Source organism: Bos taurus, chromosome 5, assembly GCF_002263795.3.
Source record: "Bos taurus isolate L1 Dominette 01449 registration number 42190680 breed Hereford chromosome 5, ARS-UCD2.0, whole genome shotgun sequence".
Lineage (NCBI taxonomy): Eukaryota > Metazoa > Chordata > Mammalia > Artiodactyla > Bovidae > Bos > Bos taurus.
Genome location: NC_037332.1, coordinates 66,232,229 through 66,251,604, shown reverse-complemented (window position 1 = coordinate 66,251,604; position 19,376 = coordinate 66,232,229). Strand labels below are relative to the sequence as shown.

The window sequence follows — 19,376 nt, the reverse complement described above, 5'->3', positions numbered from 1 at the left end:
AGTGCAGTAAGTTGTATGCTTATTTAATGCATTGTTTAGTCTCACATTGGCTAAAGCCCCTTAAAGAAGCACTTGGCAAGCTCTGGCCTTTCATTCTTGGCATAGCTGCCCCTCTTACTTTTTCACTGAACCTTAAATGCCACGAAAAACCCTTCACTTACTTTACATCTGGCATATTACTTTATGCAATTGGCAAGAACTTTTGCACATGGCCCTCTGCATTTGTCCAAAGGTAATTAATGGCTTTGCAATATTTGATCAGCAGCAGCATGGACACAAAGAGAAGTTGTGCAATCAGCAGAGACCACACAGTCTTTTAAATGAAAATCTTTTTTGCATTAAATGCTCGGGCGTTGTGCAGGGATAAGGGTTTCCATGCCAAAAAAAAGAGAGAGAGAGAATGGGCATGCTGAAGTCCCCGGGAAGATACCCAAGAACCTGATTCTTGATTAAGTATATATCTCTGTAATAAAACTACCAAATTGTTCACAGAAAGTAAAATCGAAGATTGCTGTAAGCTTGGAAGGCCTTGAAAAATAATCTAGTCAAACACGAGAAGTTAAACTCAGAGAGAAGGGACAAGTCCAAGGTCATGCCCCTGCTAATTAGTGCAGAAGTAAGAAGGAGGAGATACTCTTGATTCTGTTTCCTGATTTCATGCTGTGTTCCACCTTTATCTGTGATGGACCATGCTTATGTCTAAGTTACCCGATAAATTTCAATGCCTTCAATCAGTCTCACCCAAATGAACATAGATCTTGGTGATGCTCTCATTCCAATAAATTTCCTGAGATTGAAGTTAGAGAGTTCAGAGAGTGAGAGACTGTTACTCCCTTGCTGTGGAAATGTGTACAAACCAAAGGTATCCCCTGCCTTTTTCCTATACCATACACTTGGCCTTTCAATGTGCCTGGGGCATTCCAAATCCACTTCAGGTCATGATTTAGAGTATTATTATATATTATATTATTCTGACTCTTTGGTCACTCTCTCCAATGTCAACTTGGGTAGAACTGCTTTGGAATGACTTAGCAAAGCTGTGCTCCTGGAAAATCTGAAACAGCCTGACGAGTCATTGGATCAGCTTCTTTTCTGGAGATTTCTCTGACGGCCCTAAGCCAAAAGAAATTTACACCTGATTTTTTTTTTTCACATTTCCAAGCAAATCCTCTATGAATCTCTTCAGATTTTTCTTCTTTCACCTGTAGTCTAGCTGAGGTCCTAGAAAGGCTGTTGGAAGGGTCTTTTAAGCTTTCAGATGGGTTAGTCATAGAGTCAATTCTGTGAGTGTTTCTGAGAAGATGGTCCTACCTCTGTGCCATTTACCCTGATGAAATGCGTCTTTCATCAGAGGCAAGTGATGAAGAAAGTCTGTGCTGAGCCAACCTACATGCAACCTACTCTTGATAATCTGTGAAACTAGGGAAAGGAGCACGAAGGGTGGGAATTCTGGATTCAGCTGACTTGGGACACTATATATATTTCAGCCTCCTCACTCCTCCTTCCTTCCTGCCTCCAGCCCCAGCCCTTTTGTAAGACCAAGTGGCATGTCTTAACATGCTACTTTATTCTCCCGCTCCCTACTCACCTCCCCCAGCAGTGCCATGGGCAACAGGATTTCTCAGCCTCAGCACTATTGACATTTTAGGCCAGATAATTTTTTGCTGGTGGAAAGGGACTGTCCTGTGCATTGTAAAATATTTAGCACCATGTTTGATTGACTTCTACCTTCTAGATGCCAGAAGTCCCATCCTCCAAATTGTGATAATCAAAAATCTGTGCAGGTGTTACCAAAATCCCCTGGGGAGGCAGGTGGTGCAAAATTACACCTTGTTGAAGACTACTGGACTAGAGCTGGCTCCAGAAGAAGAGCAGCCAGAGAGATGGGAAAGCCATGAGTGCAAGAGACACACAAACTAATTATCAGTCATTGGCTAATGGGGTCTGTGGTTCATTGCCCAGAGTAGAGCAACAAGAAGAATTACTGGAGTTTTGAAAGCTTCTCTCTGAAAATAAAGCTCTCTTCCTATAGGCTACCAATAAAAAAAGGTGTTTGCAAGCCCTCCTTTTCGTCTGATAGCTATGGAACTCATTTATTTTAGTAACAGCAGTATGGGAAGGCAGAAATGAGAAACATTGTGTGCTTAGAAGTTTGAGTATGACAACTTGGAGTAAATGAAAAAAAAAAGTGGTTTTTCTTTGACTTCAGTATTTGTGGCTGTTCCCTTCTTGGTCATAGGCTTTCAATTCAGAGTTTAAAAGCCTGGTTCCTTTTCCCTGCCTGTATCTTTCCTATTTGAGTATCATTATAGTCATTTTATTATCTATAAACAGACCCACCAGAAAGCAGAAACAGATCAATAAAGTATTGCTTTGGAAATCAGAGGTTCCACATTTGGGGCTCACCCAGCCCCCTTACTTAACAGCTGTATGCTCTTGGAGAAGCCACTTAATTTCCTTGGGTCTTATATTCATCACTTTTAAAATAAGAATAAAAATACTCTACCACAGAGTTCTTTTAGGGCTCATCTATAGAGGGGCTTTGGAAACTGAGAGAGAATCCAAATATGTCACTGTTAGTGGACCGAATTGAATAGTGGTTTGACTTTAGCCTTTAGTGACTTTGAACCATTAGTTCAATGGTTCTGCAATAATTACAGTGGAGAAAAGTTCATTTGGTAGTATATCTTCTCAACCTAATTAATTAAAAATAAAAGCATGCTGGTATCTTCTATTACCTATCACTTTGAATTTAGACCACCCAAAAGTCTATTAATGGATCTTCAGAATGCTTACTCAGTATTACTGTTTATATCCTTATTGGAGAAAGTATTTAAAAAAACAAACAAAACAAACAAACAAAAATGGGACCTATCACTTTACCACACTGAGCTTGCTCAAAGAGTTAGTTTCCAGATAGTGGTTAGGTAGTCACTGAGGTACCACATGTAAGCAAAAAAGATTTCCATTCTCCCAAGTCAGCTACTGGTGATTTTTGCTTACCCTCAAAGAAGCAATGCTCAGCAGAGGGAATATACTCAGTAATCAGAAAAGTATCTTTGTACTCGCAGTATCTTTGTCCACCTCAACTGCTTCCTTATCACAGTCTGACTTAGAAGAATTGAATTTTTTGTTTGAGCATGGCTTTGGTGAAATAAAAGTTCTGAGTCTGATCACCATATGGACCTGTGAACATGTGGTTCTTCTAGCCCAGAGGCTTTACATACAGCCACTCCTAGAGACACAACATTTGATGTAGAAACCCACAGTCAAATACTGGTTACTGCTGCCATGAATTATCCTTTCTTTTGAGTTCTTTCAAAAAAAAAAAAACCCAGAGACTAAGTTTTAAAAGTTTTTTTCTGTCCTTTGCAGCATGCAGGGCACTTAATGAAACTCCTTGACTTGATGTTTAAAAAGGCATTCCAAAAGCTATCTCCTTCTACCAGTCCCCAGGGTATACCCCATGACTTTGCATTTGCTACTGCCACCATTGTGGATCTGAGACTGAAGGTATAGAAGGAAAAATCTACCTGAGGTGTCACCCCTTGGGATTCCTTAACTGTGGCCCCAGTGGAAACTTCTAGATCAACAGTAAGCTAATTCTAGTCAACAGGGAATTTTTAAGAGCTATCATAGGATTCCGCACAAATAGATTTCACCTATGAGAATGGTTTTGAGAACTGAGGTAAGCATACTAAAAGGAGAAGTGGCAGGCAAGGGAAGATATGTAACAAATGGTATATTCCTGGCAAATAAATCCTAAGGTAGGTATAACAACAAGAGCACCAGCCTTCAGAGAACACAAGTGCTTTCTCCTTACCAAAGTATAACTGAAGAACTGGAGAGCTAGGAAGAACCATATAGAGCAATCTGGTTCAGTGTTCTCACTTCCCGGATGAGGGAAACAAAAATCCAGAAAAAACATGATGTGCATGAGGTCACAAAGCATGCTGATGGGAAAGCCAGGACTGTAATTCAGTCACCTCACCCTTCTGTTTAGGGCTCTTTGCATAGCTGGATGTTTTAAACTTAACCTTGGTAAACCCATATGAAGGTAGCACTAGTAACCACAGTTCATAAACTCAAAGTGAACAGCTATGTCATATTCTTCTGGTGTCACGCATCGGAAGAGTCTTTGAAAAGTTAAGCCCTTAACCACTCACAAGAACTTTTCCCCAATTTCTATCACCCATTTGGATAATATTATCAAGTCTTTTTATCCCAAATCTGATCAATCTGACTGTAGGACTATGGATCTTCATAGACTCTAGTAGTTTGATGGTTTGCAGGCTTAAAACAAACAAAAAGGGAAAGAATGAATTTCCGTTTTAGAGGCCATTTTAAAGTCACATTAGCAAGTTGATTGGTTGATGCATTTTGTGTTGCTTGTTAACTCAGAAGCTACCCAAAACAAAAGGTATTCTTGATGCATTATTTCTGTCTCTAAACATTCCTGACTTGCTAGTCTTCCATGAAGGCCTTCCATGAAGAAGCTTAAATTTTCCTACGTATTTTGAGTTTTATGTTTCTTTCCATTAAAGTTTCCAGCCGTTCATAGACATATTTAGTTTGGCAGAAGGTAGTGGTGACTCATGGAATGAAGAAATTTGAAAGCAAAGCTACTGAAATGGATCTAATTTCTTTTTTTGGGTAATTTGGGAGTGAGCAATTGATAATTTGTCTAATTTTTCCTGGTTTCATCAGCTGCCATACTGCCAAATATTTGTTCCATATGGATGCTTTGTTATTCCTGAAACATGTAACAAATTTCAGCTGCAACTATATCTAATATGGTCAAAGGGTAAGACTATTGTTGGCTCATTTTCTCATTGTTTTTGGCTGGACACCCTCAATCAATGGCTATTGAGTGAAAAAGCAGGATCATATTGAAACCATTTTCAGCATGTTCCTTCCTATGGATCCAACCATTTCACTCTGAGTTCGTCAAGCACAGCAAATGTTCTCTATTAAAGGGATGGTTATGTTTTAGGCATAGATGCCACTGCCAGCTAATTTCATTCACCTAATAATTCCACTGTCTCCATTTGGTATAGAGATGCTTTTGGCTCTCCAAAGTGTCCTTCTCTGAGTCCTGCTTCTCACTATAGAACAGATATTTGGGGATAGATTTTGAGAAGATCAATGACCTACTCCCTCTGTAGGCATTATTTCAGGGTTACTTTAAGAGAGACATCCTGAGAGCCCTGAAACATATGAATCATAAGACTTGTAAAAGTATTAGTGCCACAAATCTGGCTGGCATTTCTGCAGATTACCAGTACTTTGCATGCAATTATGGAGATCTCCCTTACCAGAGAAATCAGACAAGGATTCAGTAATGTTGCTCTCAACCACCATCAAAAATGGCTAAAGATACAGAAGGACTTATTTCTGGCTGGTTCTGAAGTAGGCACTGATCACTTAGTGTCTTAAAGTCATTCCATGGGTAATTGGTTTCAATCAATAAAAATGATTTCAATGCTGCCCTGCAAAAATAGCTAACATAATGAACAAAACAGTCTATTTCTTAGAATAAGCCAGACTTCACTGAAGGCCAGGGAAAGTGTTTTGTGACAAGAAATAATCTCTTATTAATGATGGGAAAATTGGGTTTAAGTAACAAATGTTACAGTGTCACATAGTAAAACTACAGGTTAGTGTAGCTGGATCTAGAGTCTTGCTACTCAAAGCCAACTGAGAGCTAGTTAGAAATTCAGAACCAGGGGCCCTACCCTCAACTAATTGAAAGAAAACCTGCATTTTAGCAAATACCCAAGAGATTTTATGCACATAAGGGTTTGAGGAGCCCTGGTCTACCGAATCACAGGAAATAGCAAATACCTGCTGACTGATAGCTCTCTCTCTCGTCTAAGAGAGAGAACACAAAATATTCAGATCTGGACTTTCACTAAGGAGTTGAAGAATGGTGTTGGGGCCAAACTTGCTTGTGATGGTTAGCAATGTATATGCTGATTCGACAGTATCAAGTCCTAATCCTCTGAAGTTGGTGGAGCCTTTCCTCAGAGGAAATATAGAACTGCTCCACGCATAACCCCACGGCCTGACCTTCTGTGAACTGGAAATTGGAACTCCTAATTGCTGTGGCTGCAGTTTCCAAACCCATCACTGGGGCCAGGAACTGAGGTCCAGGCCTTAAGATCTTGCCAGTTTCTTTTTCAATAGTTACATTTTTAAGAACAGCCAAGCAAGAGTCCTTTAAAAAAATATTTCTAATTGCATGGAGGGGAGAAATGTGTGTTTTACTCATATCGTATTGCTGCCTTTGTCATCCTCAGCCAGGTTCTAGCATTATTTCTTCTAACTTCAAGTTGATTAGTTCCATTAGGACTCCCATTGGGATGTAAGAGAAATAGTTTTAAACTAAGAAAAAGTGGGTTTCTGTCACTTACTGAGAGGTGAGGGGTAAACTTTAAATCTGCTTTTCAAAGGGACAGCTGGTTCCCCAGTTGATAGCCTTCAGTAGACCCGTTCTGGAGCTGGGCTGTTTCCCCAGGATGAGCCCGTTAGTGAAGGTCTGGTTATTTGAAAGACATGGCTTCCTCAGAAAGACACGATGCCTCAGCTGGGTAGGTAGAAGTGAGAGAAAGCCAGTTTGTAACTTCTCTTCCTTGAATGACACTAAAAGAAAGGGAGTATTTGCACCGAAGAGTCAAGGAATATTGGATTTACTCAGAGCTCTTCCAGGAAATAGCTTGATAAATTTGGTGATTAGTCCCACGAGTCTTCAAACCTGTCTCCACTGGAACAATGATATTAGGATGAACCAAGACAGTCTGCTTCTGAAATGGGATTATTGGGATCTCTTTTCACAATTTTCCAGGAGTGGGGGAGGGGAATAAGCCATGGATAGAATGTTCATATTTTTTCACAAACATTTTTCTTAAAATTTAAGTACCTGCCACGTCTTCACTGTATTCAACTCTAGGATAAGGTGGTATTTGACTTAGCTCACACATATATATATTGAATTCATTTAGACTTAAACCCACAGCATTTTAACACAACAATATTGCTGACTCTTTGGCACTCTACCCATTGAAAGAATGTTGACAAGATAATTTCTAAGACCTTTCCAGAACTGACATTTATTGTTATTTCGTGGAAATGTGTAAAAATCTTTAAGGGATCTAACTGGATGTTAATCATGTATATTGCCTTATTAGCATTCTTCTTTCATTGCTGTTGTTCAGTACTTTAGTAAAATGTATGGATGTAAAATTATAGCACTAACTAATCAATTCCATTATAGCATCATTGGCTAGTCATGTGCTCTGTCCTAAGCAATACCCAGGGGAGGATATAGCCATGCCTTCAAAGAAGTTTCATAATAGCAAATAAGGACTCATTATATATCAAGTAAAAAATATGTACTGGCATCCATTTATAATCACATCCCTCAATGTGGTTCTGCAAAGACTTGCACTGTAATAGTTTTTCTATCATATTCATTGTGCTATCAAATTGGTATCACAGTGGATTCTTTCTGGACTTGGACCTTTATGCATTTTCTCATTCTCATCTCTCATTATCATGGCACCATAATTGGGTCCCTGCAGAATTTCATTGAACTTATTATGAGATACTTAATATCATGACAACTCCAGATTAAATTGCACAGGAAATCAGCATTGTAAAAGGATCTTAAATAAAGTCCTAGTAAGCAACTTAAAAAATTATATCAATCAGACAACCCCAAGCTTGACTCAGACAGGAATAATTCTCCCCTACTTTATTCCAGTCCACTTGACTCACTGAGTGCTTTCTAGTTAGCAAAACATGAAATGATGAAAGGAATGAGTAAGCACTGCCTCTACCCTCATAGAGTTAATACTCTAGAACAGATGTCACCAAATGGTCCCAGACCCTACCCCCACCCCACCTGAACCTAGTCAACAAACACGTTCTCTTTGATCTACTTGATACGTTTTTCAAATTTTGAAATTTTAAAGATCAAGAGATTTTAAATAGAGATGAAGATTAACAGCTTCCCTTGAAAAACTGGGTGATCTAACTTTGCTGTCTGGTGTTCCTGAGTGGCAGCTATAGGCTAGAGCCTTCTAAGTGGAGTATGTGCCCCTCCAGCTGATCACAATTCCTTAGGGCAGGGATCCCCAACCTCTGGAATCTACTGCCTGATGATACAGGGTGGAGCCGATGTAATAATAATAGAAATAAAGTGCACAATAAAGGTGACACACTTGAATCATCTCGAAACCATCTCCATCCCCTGGTCCATGGAAAAATGGTCTTCCAGGAAACCAGTTCCTGGTGCCAAAAAGGTTGGGGACCACTGCCTTACAGGCTTGATTTATTCATCTATGTACCCATATGGCCTCAGCATACATCGATCCCTGACACTCATGTTCCGGATATACAAGATTTCCTTGGATACCAATCATATATCCTTCTTTTTATTCAATTCAACACTCAATTCTTGCTTGTATACTGTCACCCAGGCACTAAGATAGCCACTGCCAATGCATATGAATAAGATACACGTCTTATTTTTAACAAACTCTGCAGCTCTCCTCAAACATAGCAAGAGTACAGTTCAGGTAGCATTGAAAAGACAAGAAAATCCTCCTGGTAAAGAAAAAACCTAAATCTGAAAAACTGGACATTCAATAATTTAGAGATCATCAAAGAGATATTTCTTCAAGAGCAAGTGGAGTTTTTGGTCAGTGACCTTGTAAAGCAGGAAAGGCCAGGTTCCCAGCCAGAGCGATGGACAAGTTGCACAATCACTCGGAGTGTTTAGGACAGTGGAGACCATCAAACCCAACTCTTCAGACAAAGCGAGTTGTAGCATTGTAGTTTGTTTTGCACCAAGATCCAGAACAGCTGTTACCAATTCGCTGGAAGATTACACATGTGTGCCTCCTTCCATTCCCATCACTGTTGAGGTCCCCCTCATCACTCACCAAAACTATTGCAACAGCTTCCTCAGTGATGGCTTTGTGTCCAATAGTGCTTGACACCAGCCATCCCACCCATGAGATTAATCTTCCTAAAGCCCAGTCCTAATCACTTTATCCCTCTTCTAAACAATTTCCAGTGACCATTCGTGGCTAAGTAAATTGAATCCAAACTCCACAGCTTGATGGTAACGCATTTTATACAAGGCCTCTATCTAACTTCCCAAATGTATTTTTGTTTGTAATGTTTTGTTTCTAATGTCTATCTAGTGTTTCCCTACAGCAGTGTTCACAAACTGGCAGTCTGTAAGTGATATCTAGTCTCCAAAAGTATTTTGTGTGGCAAATACAGTGTTTTCATGAAACTGAATTATCTGTCAATATTTACTAGATGACTCTTTCCTCTAGATTGGCACATATTTTCAGCTTTACCAAAATCCTCACCATTCTCTATTACCTTATTCTGGTCCACTTCACTCCTTTATATGACTTGTGTGGCTCTGATAGGCATCTGAGTTTACATATGCCCCCCACATATTCCAACATCCGACCTAGATGATTTACTACCACACGTTTTATTTTCCTGAGATTTCCTCCTGTTCCTGTCTTAAATGTCACCTCCTCTGTAACATTTTCTACCAGATGTTAACTCCCTTTCCTCTGAATAGCAATAATATTCCTCTAACAACACATAATCTAGCCTATGTTGTGTGGGGTTTTTTTATTGAGTATTCATGCTTTATGCCGTCTAGTTAACTAAAAGTGCCTCAAAGGTGAAAGCCATTGAGTCCCACCTACCCCCCTGCACACAGATGGCACAGGCTGCGTTTGCACGGAATTAATTAAGTTGTCCATTTTCCTTTGGCCTGTCAAGCCTGTAGTAGTTGTGTGTACCCATAAGAAGGCAGTAACCCAGTTGACAGGCAGGCATGGCTGAGTTGGAAGACTCCTGTGGACTTTTAGGCATTTTCAAGTAGGGAGTGAGAAACACTGTCTCTAAGGGGAACTACTGAGGGAATGTAGGTAAACAGAACATGATCCTTTTCATTGGAAGCTGCTGTGATCTTCAAATTAAATCACTATCACATGTCTCACAAGGAACTTCAGCAAACCTTTTGTATGCTCATTTTGTGTCAGAATTACAGGAGTCCATCCATTCCTGGGGGCCTGGCTGAAAGAGTGAATTGAGCCAGCGCCAGGTAGAGAACAAATGCCCCAGGAAAAAAACAAAAAACAACAAAAACGAAATAGAAAGACCTCTGCATACTACACACTGAAATGTCTATTTCTAAAGTTACTGAATGCCTAGAAAGGTGTTCTCAGTCCTGCTTGCCTTGGCAGAAGGGCTGTCAACAAGTTACAAGATTATGAAGTCAAAACTCAGTGACTTCAGCAATGGATCCAACCATTTTCATCAAAATGATCAGTTGTAAACTGTGGACTAAAAAATAAGAAAGCCACTCTTCTTAAGCGTAATTTAATTCAGCAGTGTCTTCTGGACAACTGTGTACCCAAGATAGTGCTAGAAATCAAGAAAACTGAAACAAGGAAGCCAGTAGAGACAACCAATATAAATGGGCTAATAATTAATGGACAACTAATTTTAACTTATGAAATTCTCAAAGTATGACATCAAACCAGCCTTAAGGTTGTCTTCAACCTGCTTAAGAATGTAGCACTTACCCATGTGTAGGAGTCATCATCAAACAAATCTGAAAGCAATAAAATAAATAATAAATACAAACATGGCATTTTTTTTCCTATTCCTCCAGAACATGGCCGATTTCAAATCATGTCTACAAATGAAGACCAAGGATTTTCATTTTCCTCTCCCTATCTACCATCTTATGAGGTTTTCCACTGATATTTAAAAGTAAGGTGGAATTTTTCACTTTTATGTACCTTCTATCTGCCTGGGTTCTTGACTAGGTAGACGTATGAATGAGTTATATTGCCAGAGAGAGGCCAGAAATAAGGGCAAACAAAGTGCTTTGACTTTGAGTTGATGGAAAGCTCATGGAAGAACACTTCCTTTTGTGGAGTTCTTTCCAACTGATGTCCAGTGACAACCCAATGACAGTTCCATTACAAGTTCCACGCAAATTCTACCTGGAGTCATGAGTTTCCCCCTCCCACCTGATCCTCTGTATCCCCTAGTCCAGATAGGATCTGACCTAAAGAACATGGGCACCACTGATTCCTTTTCTTTCAGCACAAGAAATCCTCAAAGCAGGGATTTTCTGAATTAAACAGAAATTCAACTATGAATGCCTGGGTATACTTGAATATTTCTTCTGTTACCAAAGAGATATTAGGTATTAGAAGAAGCTCTGAATTCGAGGTGAAGAGACCCTGAAGAGACTTGGCTTTGTTGAGTATAACCTGGGTACCTTTGGGCAGTTCTCTTGCTTGTAAAATGGGTACAGTCAGCCCTTCCCTGCCTCCCAAAAGGGTTTTTGTGAGTATCAGTTTAGATAATACCCATGGAGTCATCACAAAATGCTCAGGGAATCAAGGCCAGCTATAAGCTTCCAGAGATAATTTGAAGGAAGTGTTGTTTGAATGGCTTTCCTGATGGCCTGCAGTGTGGAAAACCTAGGTTCAATCCCTGGGTCAGGAAGATCCCCTGGAGAAGGAATGGCAATCCACTCCAGTATTCTTGTTTGGAAAATTCCATGGACAGAGAAGCCTGGCAGGCTACAGTCCATAGGGTCACAAAGAGCTGGACACAGCTGAGCGAAATACCTACCTGATCTAGACTGGAGTACATACTGAGGTTGCAAGTGGGTTAGCCAGGATGGCATTCAATTCCTGCATCCTCCTTGAGAGCTTCCTCTGCAGCCATTCCTTTTTGGGGCATGTGTGCTTTCTGTGCACTGGAATTACAAGGGCAGAAGCAGGAATAGCTGTATTATTGGTCAGTGCTTCTCATAATCCACCATCCCGTGAGTAAGGATAAGAGGTTAATTAAATATATCTCTCGGGCAACAGAAATGATCAAGGCTGTCCCTGGAACACAGTTGCTTCAGAAAGTAGGCTTTTGTTTCAGAGAAAATCTCCCACAGAGAAACATAGAACGCCAAAGAGAACTATAAATAGGACTATCATTTATGTCAATTATAAATAGATTTGCTCCCTTTTGATTAGAAGATTAATGCTAGCTGAAAGTCGGTAGTTGAACAGAAATGAGGGAAAAACTCCTGACAAAATATTATGACACGCTAACAGTTAGATTTGATACCTTTTCCTCCCTGTGGTATTTTCTCTGATTTTCCCTAAATGAAGACTCTCTTCTCATTTGAGTTTAGAATTTAGTTGTTAGTCTTTGAACTACATTTGTTCATACTTTAGCAGCTCCTCAGGATCTCTCCTTACCATCCTGATTAGAACACACACACACACACACACACATACACACACACACACACCTTTTTTAAAAAATGGAAAAATTGACTATCAAAGTTAGGAATTCAAAAAGGGCAAAACTCGTCCCCCAGACACCTCTCAAGAAGGTCACCACGCTCTATTACCAAAGTTCTCCTTTTCACAAAGGAGACTCTTTCCCGAGTTACTGTGTACATGTAGTTCCTCAGCTATTAACATATTAGCAGTGAGCATAATGACTAAAGGGGTAAAGTAAAAGATCAGTCTATGAAGGGTCCCAAACCACAGGTTGCAGTTACTGAGCACATGGTCAGATATGCGGTCATTTTCTCTCATTCTGGAGGGAAGAACATGCAGAGGGATCCCAGCTCTGCAGGCCTACTTAGCCAGCTCCTTGTCCTCTGCTTATGTCTATGACTCATCTCTTTCCAGGGCCAGGGAGAGAAATGGCAGCTTCCCATCCAAGCTGTCTGCCAGGTTCATCCTGGGACGAGGGTTTGTGGATGGAGCAGCAGGGTACCTCCATCCTGTACCAGGCGCAGTGGAATGCAATAGACTGCATGTCTCCCGCCTGCTAGGGTGAGGCGATGGAAAAAGTCTTACCTGAGTCCACCCACCTTGCCTCATGCAAGGTCTTGATGCCAGCTATCCAGACTCAGCATTAAGAAAGAGGCTGTAGGGAACTCTACTTAGTGCTGTGTGGTGACTTAAATGGGAAGAAAATCCAAGAAAGAGGGGATTTATGAATAAGCCTGGCTGATTCACTTTGCTGTACAGTGAAAACTAGCACAACATTGTAAAGCAGTTATACCTGATAAAAAGAAAGAAAGAGGCTATATATAGGTAGAGATAACTGGGAGGAAAGGGCAGATGTAATAAGCAGGGACCAGTCTGGGAGATTCCTCCTCTACTTCAAATGCCCAATTCTGGTTTCACTGTGGCATATTTTAAAGAGAACTTAGCTTGTCAACTGGAAATTCTTTGCCTGACCCAAGATTCAGGGGGAGATTTCTGGAAAAACACTAATCAGGGATTTTGAAAGCCTGGCTTCCAACACATAAAGACATCTATTGAATATTTTTAAAGATATAAAATTCTTAGAACCGTTGGACAGGTTTCTGTGTGTGACCACTCTCTTCCAAGTGGCATTGCTCAACAGCCCAGATCCCATCAGAAGGCTGACATCATGCAGTTGTGCAACTCCCAGGCATCACAATGTCACTTTGCTCACGGCACTTGCTGTGCGTTCACCACTGAGAAGCCAAGCAGCGTTAGGTTGTAAGTCAGAAGTTCTGAGTGGGATCATTCCTGTGAAACCTGAGTCCTCGGTTCTTCTAAAAAGTCAAAATACATTTGGATCTTGCAACTCAAGAGTGTCAGAGCCAATCATTTCTTTCATCAAAACCCAGGAATCGCACGGTGGGTGGCTGGGGCCATGTTCTCCCTTCCTCTAGTTCCCTTCCCCCACCCCTTCAGGCAGGATTCTCCAGGCTAGAGAGAAAGGAATAGAAAAGAAGCTCTCAGTCCTGAACCTCTCTGCTGAGCACTGCATTGTGCTGGATTCTCTGACACAGTGGGATGTGGAAACATGAGACTGAACATCAATTTGTTCCCAGACTGCTAGGTAAACAGAAAATAGGAAAGGCTTCTTCCCACGTATCCTGGCATTCCCCATCGAATATTTGGGGTTCTGTCCAACAGCCCAACTCAATGGCTAATGTTGACCTCTGACTCGGTTGACCCCTTGATGGGAAATGTTTTAACCAGTTGGGTGATTTCTCAGCCTCAACTATGGAACAAATTTCAAAATTGAGAAGGCAAGACTCTTTCCCATTCTAAAATAGGCTGGCCTAGAATGTTCTCAGGAGCATCATGAAGAGCTCTAAGTCCTGGCTTATTTACAAAGGTGGCAGTGGCCTTCAGATTGGGTTAATGAAACGCTGGCACGTGCAGGTGGCCAGCTTTAACTTGCTCCTGCGTGGCTGTCCCCTTTCAGGGAAATCTAGGACTAGCAGAAGAACAAACTGGCCCTTCCCCGAGTACATGCACTCCTCTCTAGGGAGACAGGAGGGAAAACCTTGACATTTCCCAGACCTCAGGAGTCACTCTAGAGGGTCAGTAATAGCCTCGGTTAATGACAAGTTTCAGAAAGGGAGCTTCCAAAAATTGGCCACAGTGCCTGTAAAATGTAATGAGTTTACTCCCTTTTGTCTGGAAGTCATATCTGGTATTTCACGTAGACCTTGAATAGATAGGGTTTTGATAGATGGGGAAACACTGGGTAGAGAAACCAAGTCAGTGGAAAAGCATATAAACAGAATGTAGAGGATTCTTGCAGGAGCAGACACTATCCAGTTGGGGGTCATGTGCTAGGGGACAGTCACTCAGGATAAGCCCCAAAAGATAGCTTAGAGCAGCATTTGTATTAAAGAATAATAATAGCACTTTCTGAGCTCTTACTGTGTGCACCATTCTATTCTAAGCACTGATATGTATTAACTCTTTTCATCCTCACAGAAACCTGTGATGTGAATTTTATCATTCTCCTCACTTTACAAGTGAGGCCACTGAGGCACCCAGAGGTATATAACGTATTTAAGGGCACATAGCTTTTTTTTTTTTAAGATTTTTTTTTATGTGGACCATTTTTAAAGTTTTTATTGAATTTTTTACAATATTGCTTCTGTTTTATTTTTTGTTTTTTGGAGGGATTTTTTTGGCTGCAAGGTATGTGAGATCCTAATCCCTTACCAGGAATCGAACCCCCAGCCCCTGAATTAGAAGGTGAAGTCTTAACCACTGGACCACTAGGGAAGTTCCCACATAGCTTTTGAGTAAGACAAAACTGAAGTGTTTTCAGGCAGCTAATTCCAGGACCCATGGTCCATGGCTGCCTTTTCAGCTGCCTACCTACAGCATGCCTTTATTCTTTGCTTTTCCCCCTCATTCCTTCTTCCCTAGCTGTGGAGATACTGGCTAACCTCTAAGGCCAAGTTCATATATTCCTTCCTTAGTGAGACCTCTTCTAACTTTGTCAGCAAGAATTTATCTTTCCCTATTCCTGGCTTCTCTCTTTTACCTACAATGATTTTTTTCCAATCTTTTCTACATTAGAATTCAGGATGTTCTCATTTGTGAACTTCTTCAGGCCAGATTTGACATCTTATTCCCCTTAGAATCCTCAGAACCTGAAACAGTGCTTTGCATGTATCGAGTGCTCAATTCACATTGCCTGAATTGAACTGAGTATCAGAGTCCACTGGCTGAGGCCCCAAATGTCCCCTAATCCCACCACACCTCCTTAAGATCATCTTTCCAAATTCAAAACAATTTTTAAAAAAATCCTAAGACATCTTAGGCCTCACAGGGAACTCTCTCACTCCTGAAAACCTACAACTCATTAAAAAAACATTTGGAAAAGCACGATGTGGACTATCTTAGGCCACAGACCAAGAACACAATTCCAGGTTCAGTCCTGCTTGGCTGCAAAAGAAGGCTAATGGTAACAGAACTTCTAAAGACAAAAACGCAGCCACCCATGGATGAAGTCTCTCACCAAGGGCTGTGGGGTTCCAGGGTTTCTGAGAAGGCTCCCTCTATCCTAATAAAGTTCTCAGCTTCTCAACCCCCCAATCCCAGCTCCCTACAGGAGACTCAAAAACATCCAATTTAATTAAAACCTCTTTTTTTTTCACATTGAAGTCACAAGTTTTCACAGGGTGCAACGTGTTGCTAACCTAGCAATTTCCAAACTAGACTGTTCAGCAAGGCAGGTGCTGTTTTCTTTTTTAGGGCCCATGTCCTTAAATTGCTTTGCTGCTTAGATATACCTGAGGGCCAAACTGCTCTGGCAGATTCTAGCCTATGCTCTTCCTCCTTCACCCAACTCTTCTCTGGCCTGCAAGATGTTGTTCTCCCATAGCCAATAGGAAGAGAAGGTCTTATTGTCTTTTAAAATTATACTTTTAATGTGTGTCCTTAATTACCTTGAAACTCAGATAGTCAGTGACAACAGATACTGAAAGACAGGGAAGCCTGGCATGCTGCAGTCCATGGGGTCACAAAGAGTCGGACACAACTGAGTGACTGAACAACAACAAGCACAGCACTCTGCCTTCTGGAAGGATGTCAAACAAACAAGCACGTAGAATGATCTACAATTTTCTAATTGGCAAGAGCATTATGCATATTGAGCATTATATTTATGCAGATTTGAGTGCTAAAATAAAATGTGCTCAATGCAGAGATAGTTCCTGAGCAACTATTACACACAAGACTCTGGAGCAGGTTCTAGGAATATAGTGTGGAACCAGACTGTCAGGGCTTCTGCCTTAGGTGCTTAGAGTTTTGCCAGAAAGATACAGGATGCTAGTGCTAAGGGAGAATGAGGCTTGGTGAGATCCTTGTGCCTTGAATTTGTCTGGAGGAGACTCTACAGTACCAAGTTTTCTTTCCTTACCAACTGTAGGACTGTCTTTCTACTCAAGCTCCCATCTTCTCCTTTCCCCCTTTTCTTATTTTCTTATTTCTCTTGACAGCATGCATTGCCACTGATATAGTCCCTGGTTTTAGATTTCTTCTGTCAAGAAAGTCTCACTGTTCGGTTCAGTTTGAGCTCTTAATCTTCCCTCTTAACCCAGCCAACCAAGAGAGGCAACTTGAATTGTGTGACATGTTGGTTTCCATCTGGAGTCAGACTCATTGGTGCCCTCTGTTTTCCTACACGTATTGAGAAATTCCGGGTACACTGCAGTCTCTTGTCCTGGGAAGGTATTAAGGAAAGGACATCATAAAATCTCCATGGGACTATAACTTGGTATCTTGCTCTCAAACTTCCAGAAATTTATTACCAACTCTACAAACAAACAAAATAGAAAATGGTTTTGTTTTTTTTTTTTAAAAAGGCAGTATTCCAGTTATTTGCTTGAGAAATATACAATTGATCATGTAGAAGGGAAAGCAATGGTCTCTCTGACTCTTGAAGCTCAAGTCTGTAAGGAGCTGTTTTTGATCAAACTTCGTTAATGAACCCAATCCCCTATCTAGGAGCCAACTGGTCTCCCTGAAAGAGTTCTCAGAATATAGAAACTAGACTACGTGTGGGGAACCACTGATCAAATTCCAGATATGAAACTGACTTGATATGGCATTAGGATGTATATTTTGACATTAGCTTATTTTCTTGCCAGTAACATTTCTCATTTTCGAAAATCCTTTTCTTTGCTCTCCTCTAGCACTAGTAGACTAACTTTGTACAAGAAGATGATAGGAAGCTTCTTTTAAGGCTAACTCTCAGCAATTTTGTATCCCTAGATCCCAAAGCCTGCAATAAATAGGAGATTAGGAGAAATAACCCAAGACCCTTCTTCTGAAAATCTACCCAATTTATTATTACAGCCTTACTCAAATTGGAAATAATGAATCAAAACTAGATCCACAGATAGAATAACATAATACTGACAAGCAGCATGTAGATTCTGAGAAAATGAAATTTAAAATATCAATAGAATTTAAGGGCACCAAAATGAGTTTAAGAGAAAGAAAATGTGTCCTTTATCTGTGTTTGCCAACATATGGTAATAATTATAGTCTCCAAATTAGACGGCACATTCCCTTGACCTTCAAATGAGGGGTGAAAATAGATTGAGGAGTCAAAAAAAAAAAAAAAAGACAGTATTTTATCAGATCTAATTTAGTCCTAGAGCTATCAGGAGTCCATTTGTCTCCAAGTGGAGCATTGCCTGGTGGCTATGTTTCCGCTTATGGTGAAAAGCTGCTGGGGCCATCAGAGCAAGAGGGACTTCACAAAGAAAGCCAGAAAGCGGGGCCAAAAGGCAAATAAGGTTCCTGTCACAACCAAAATGTTTCACTTAGCTTTTTGTGCTACTCCTTTACTGTTTGTAATGGAGCAATTTCTATGAGAATTGTGTAAAAATAAGGAGATTTTTCAGCTTTGAGCAACAAATGAGTGAAACGGGCAAGAAAAGCATGAAATTTGGTGAGGGAAAGAAACAGTGATAGGAGAATAATGTAAAAGCCCTGCGAAAAAGTGCCTCCTCTTTAAAGACTCTACTGTGTAAAACTCACACACAACTGTAACACAGGTATAACATCCAGATACACTCTGGATGGATTTTCTTAGTTCTGAGAATCCATCACTTTACCAAAATGCTTAAGTCTTCATCTCACAACCCCCATTCAATGCTGTTGAACATTTTCTTCTGGGCACCTCTATCTATTCTACTGGAAGAGATGAAAAAGAGAATTCATGAGGTAGCATCTCTTGGAGGTCTCTGTACTACCCATGTTCATATTTTCCTTCTGCAAAGTACATATAATATGACAAAACCTAGAAACTCTAGGTAGTCCAGACAGTAAGAGTTTCTGTTAAGAATGGAGATAGAAGAACCACGGAATTATAGGGTTGGAAAAGACCTTTCAACTCATAAAATCTCTCTTCTGAGAAAGCAATCCCATCGTCAATGTCCTGACAGAATGCCTCTGCTGAAATCTCGCAATAGTGTGGACATCAGCGGTAGAACAACTCCACTGCCTCCTCTATTCTGCAAGCAGAAAACCATAGCAATGGAGTGCTAAAGGAATCCATGAGATAGCCGTCTCTCTCATGAGTGGAGATTCAGCAGAGTTTCTTCTCTGACCTTCATTGTATCTGTACCTGCTATGTCACTTATACTCATTCTGCTTTTTATGATGGGCTATCTCATCCCCCTGCAGAATCAGAAACTCTGTGAAGGCCAGGGCTTTGCCTTACCCAGCCATTGTCACATACTCTACAACACTTAGGACGGTGCCTTAAATATGGTAGGTTATTAACAGTTTTGTTTGCTTTTTAAAGTGATTTGTATTTAAACTGGATTTTAACTTTGCAGAAGACTATTTAGATTATAAATTATTTTGTCACCATAGATTTGAATTTCCTTAATATTTTCTAATATTTAATCCATCAAAAGTACGCCTACCAAATGGTATTCAGTAAATACATCTGTTGCATGAATTTCTGAGTGAATACATCCATGAATAACTACTTACAGA

At 40.5% G+C, this 19,376-nt stretch overlaps 1 protein-coding gene and 1 long non-coding RNA gene across 11 annotated transcripts in view; one reads left to right on the top strand and one right to left on the bottom strand.

Moving 5' to 3' along the window:
• Positions 1–19,376, top strand: part of IGF1 (insulin like growth factor 1) — a 78,038-nt gene that overhangs the window by 12,444 nt on the left and 46,218 nt on the right. The gene's annotated exons all lie outside the window — the stretch shown is intronic.
• The window catches only part of LOC112446717 (uncharacterized), a 67,334-nt gene continuing 58,580 nt past the window's right edge, over positions 10,623–19,376 (bottom strand). The window contains exons 6-7 of the long non-coding RNA XR_009494560.1: positions 11,689–11,815; positions 10,623–10,651 (exon numbers count right to left, since the gene is read on the bottom strand). This is a non-coding gene — a long non-coding RNA (uncharacterized lncRNA). The remainder of the gene's footprint in view (positions 10,652–11,688; positions 11,816–19,376) is intronic.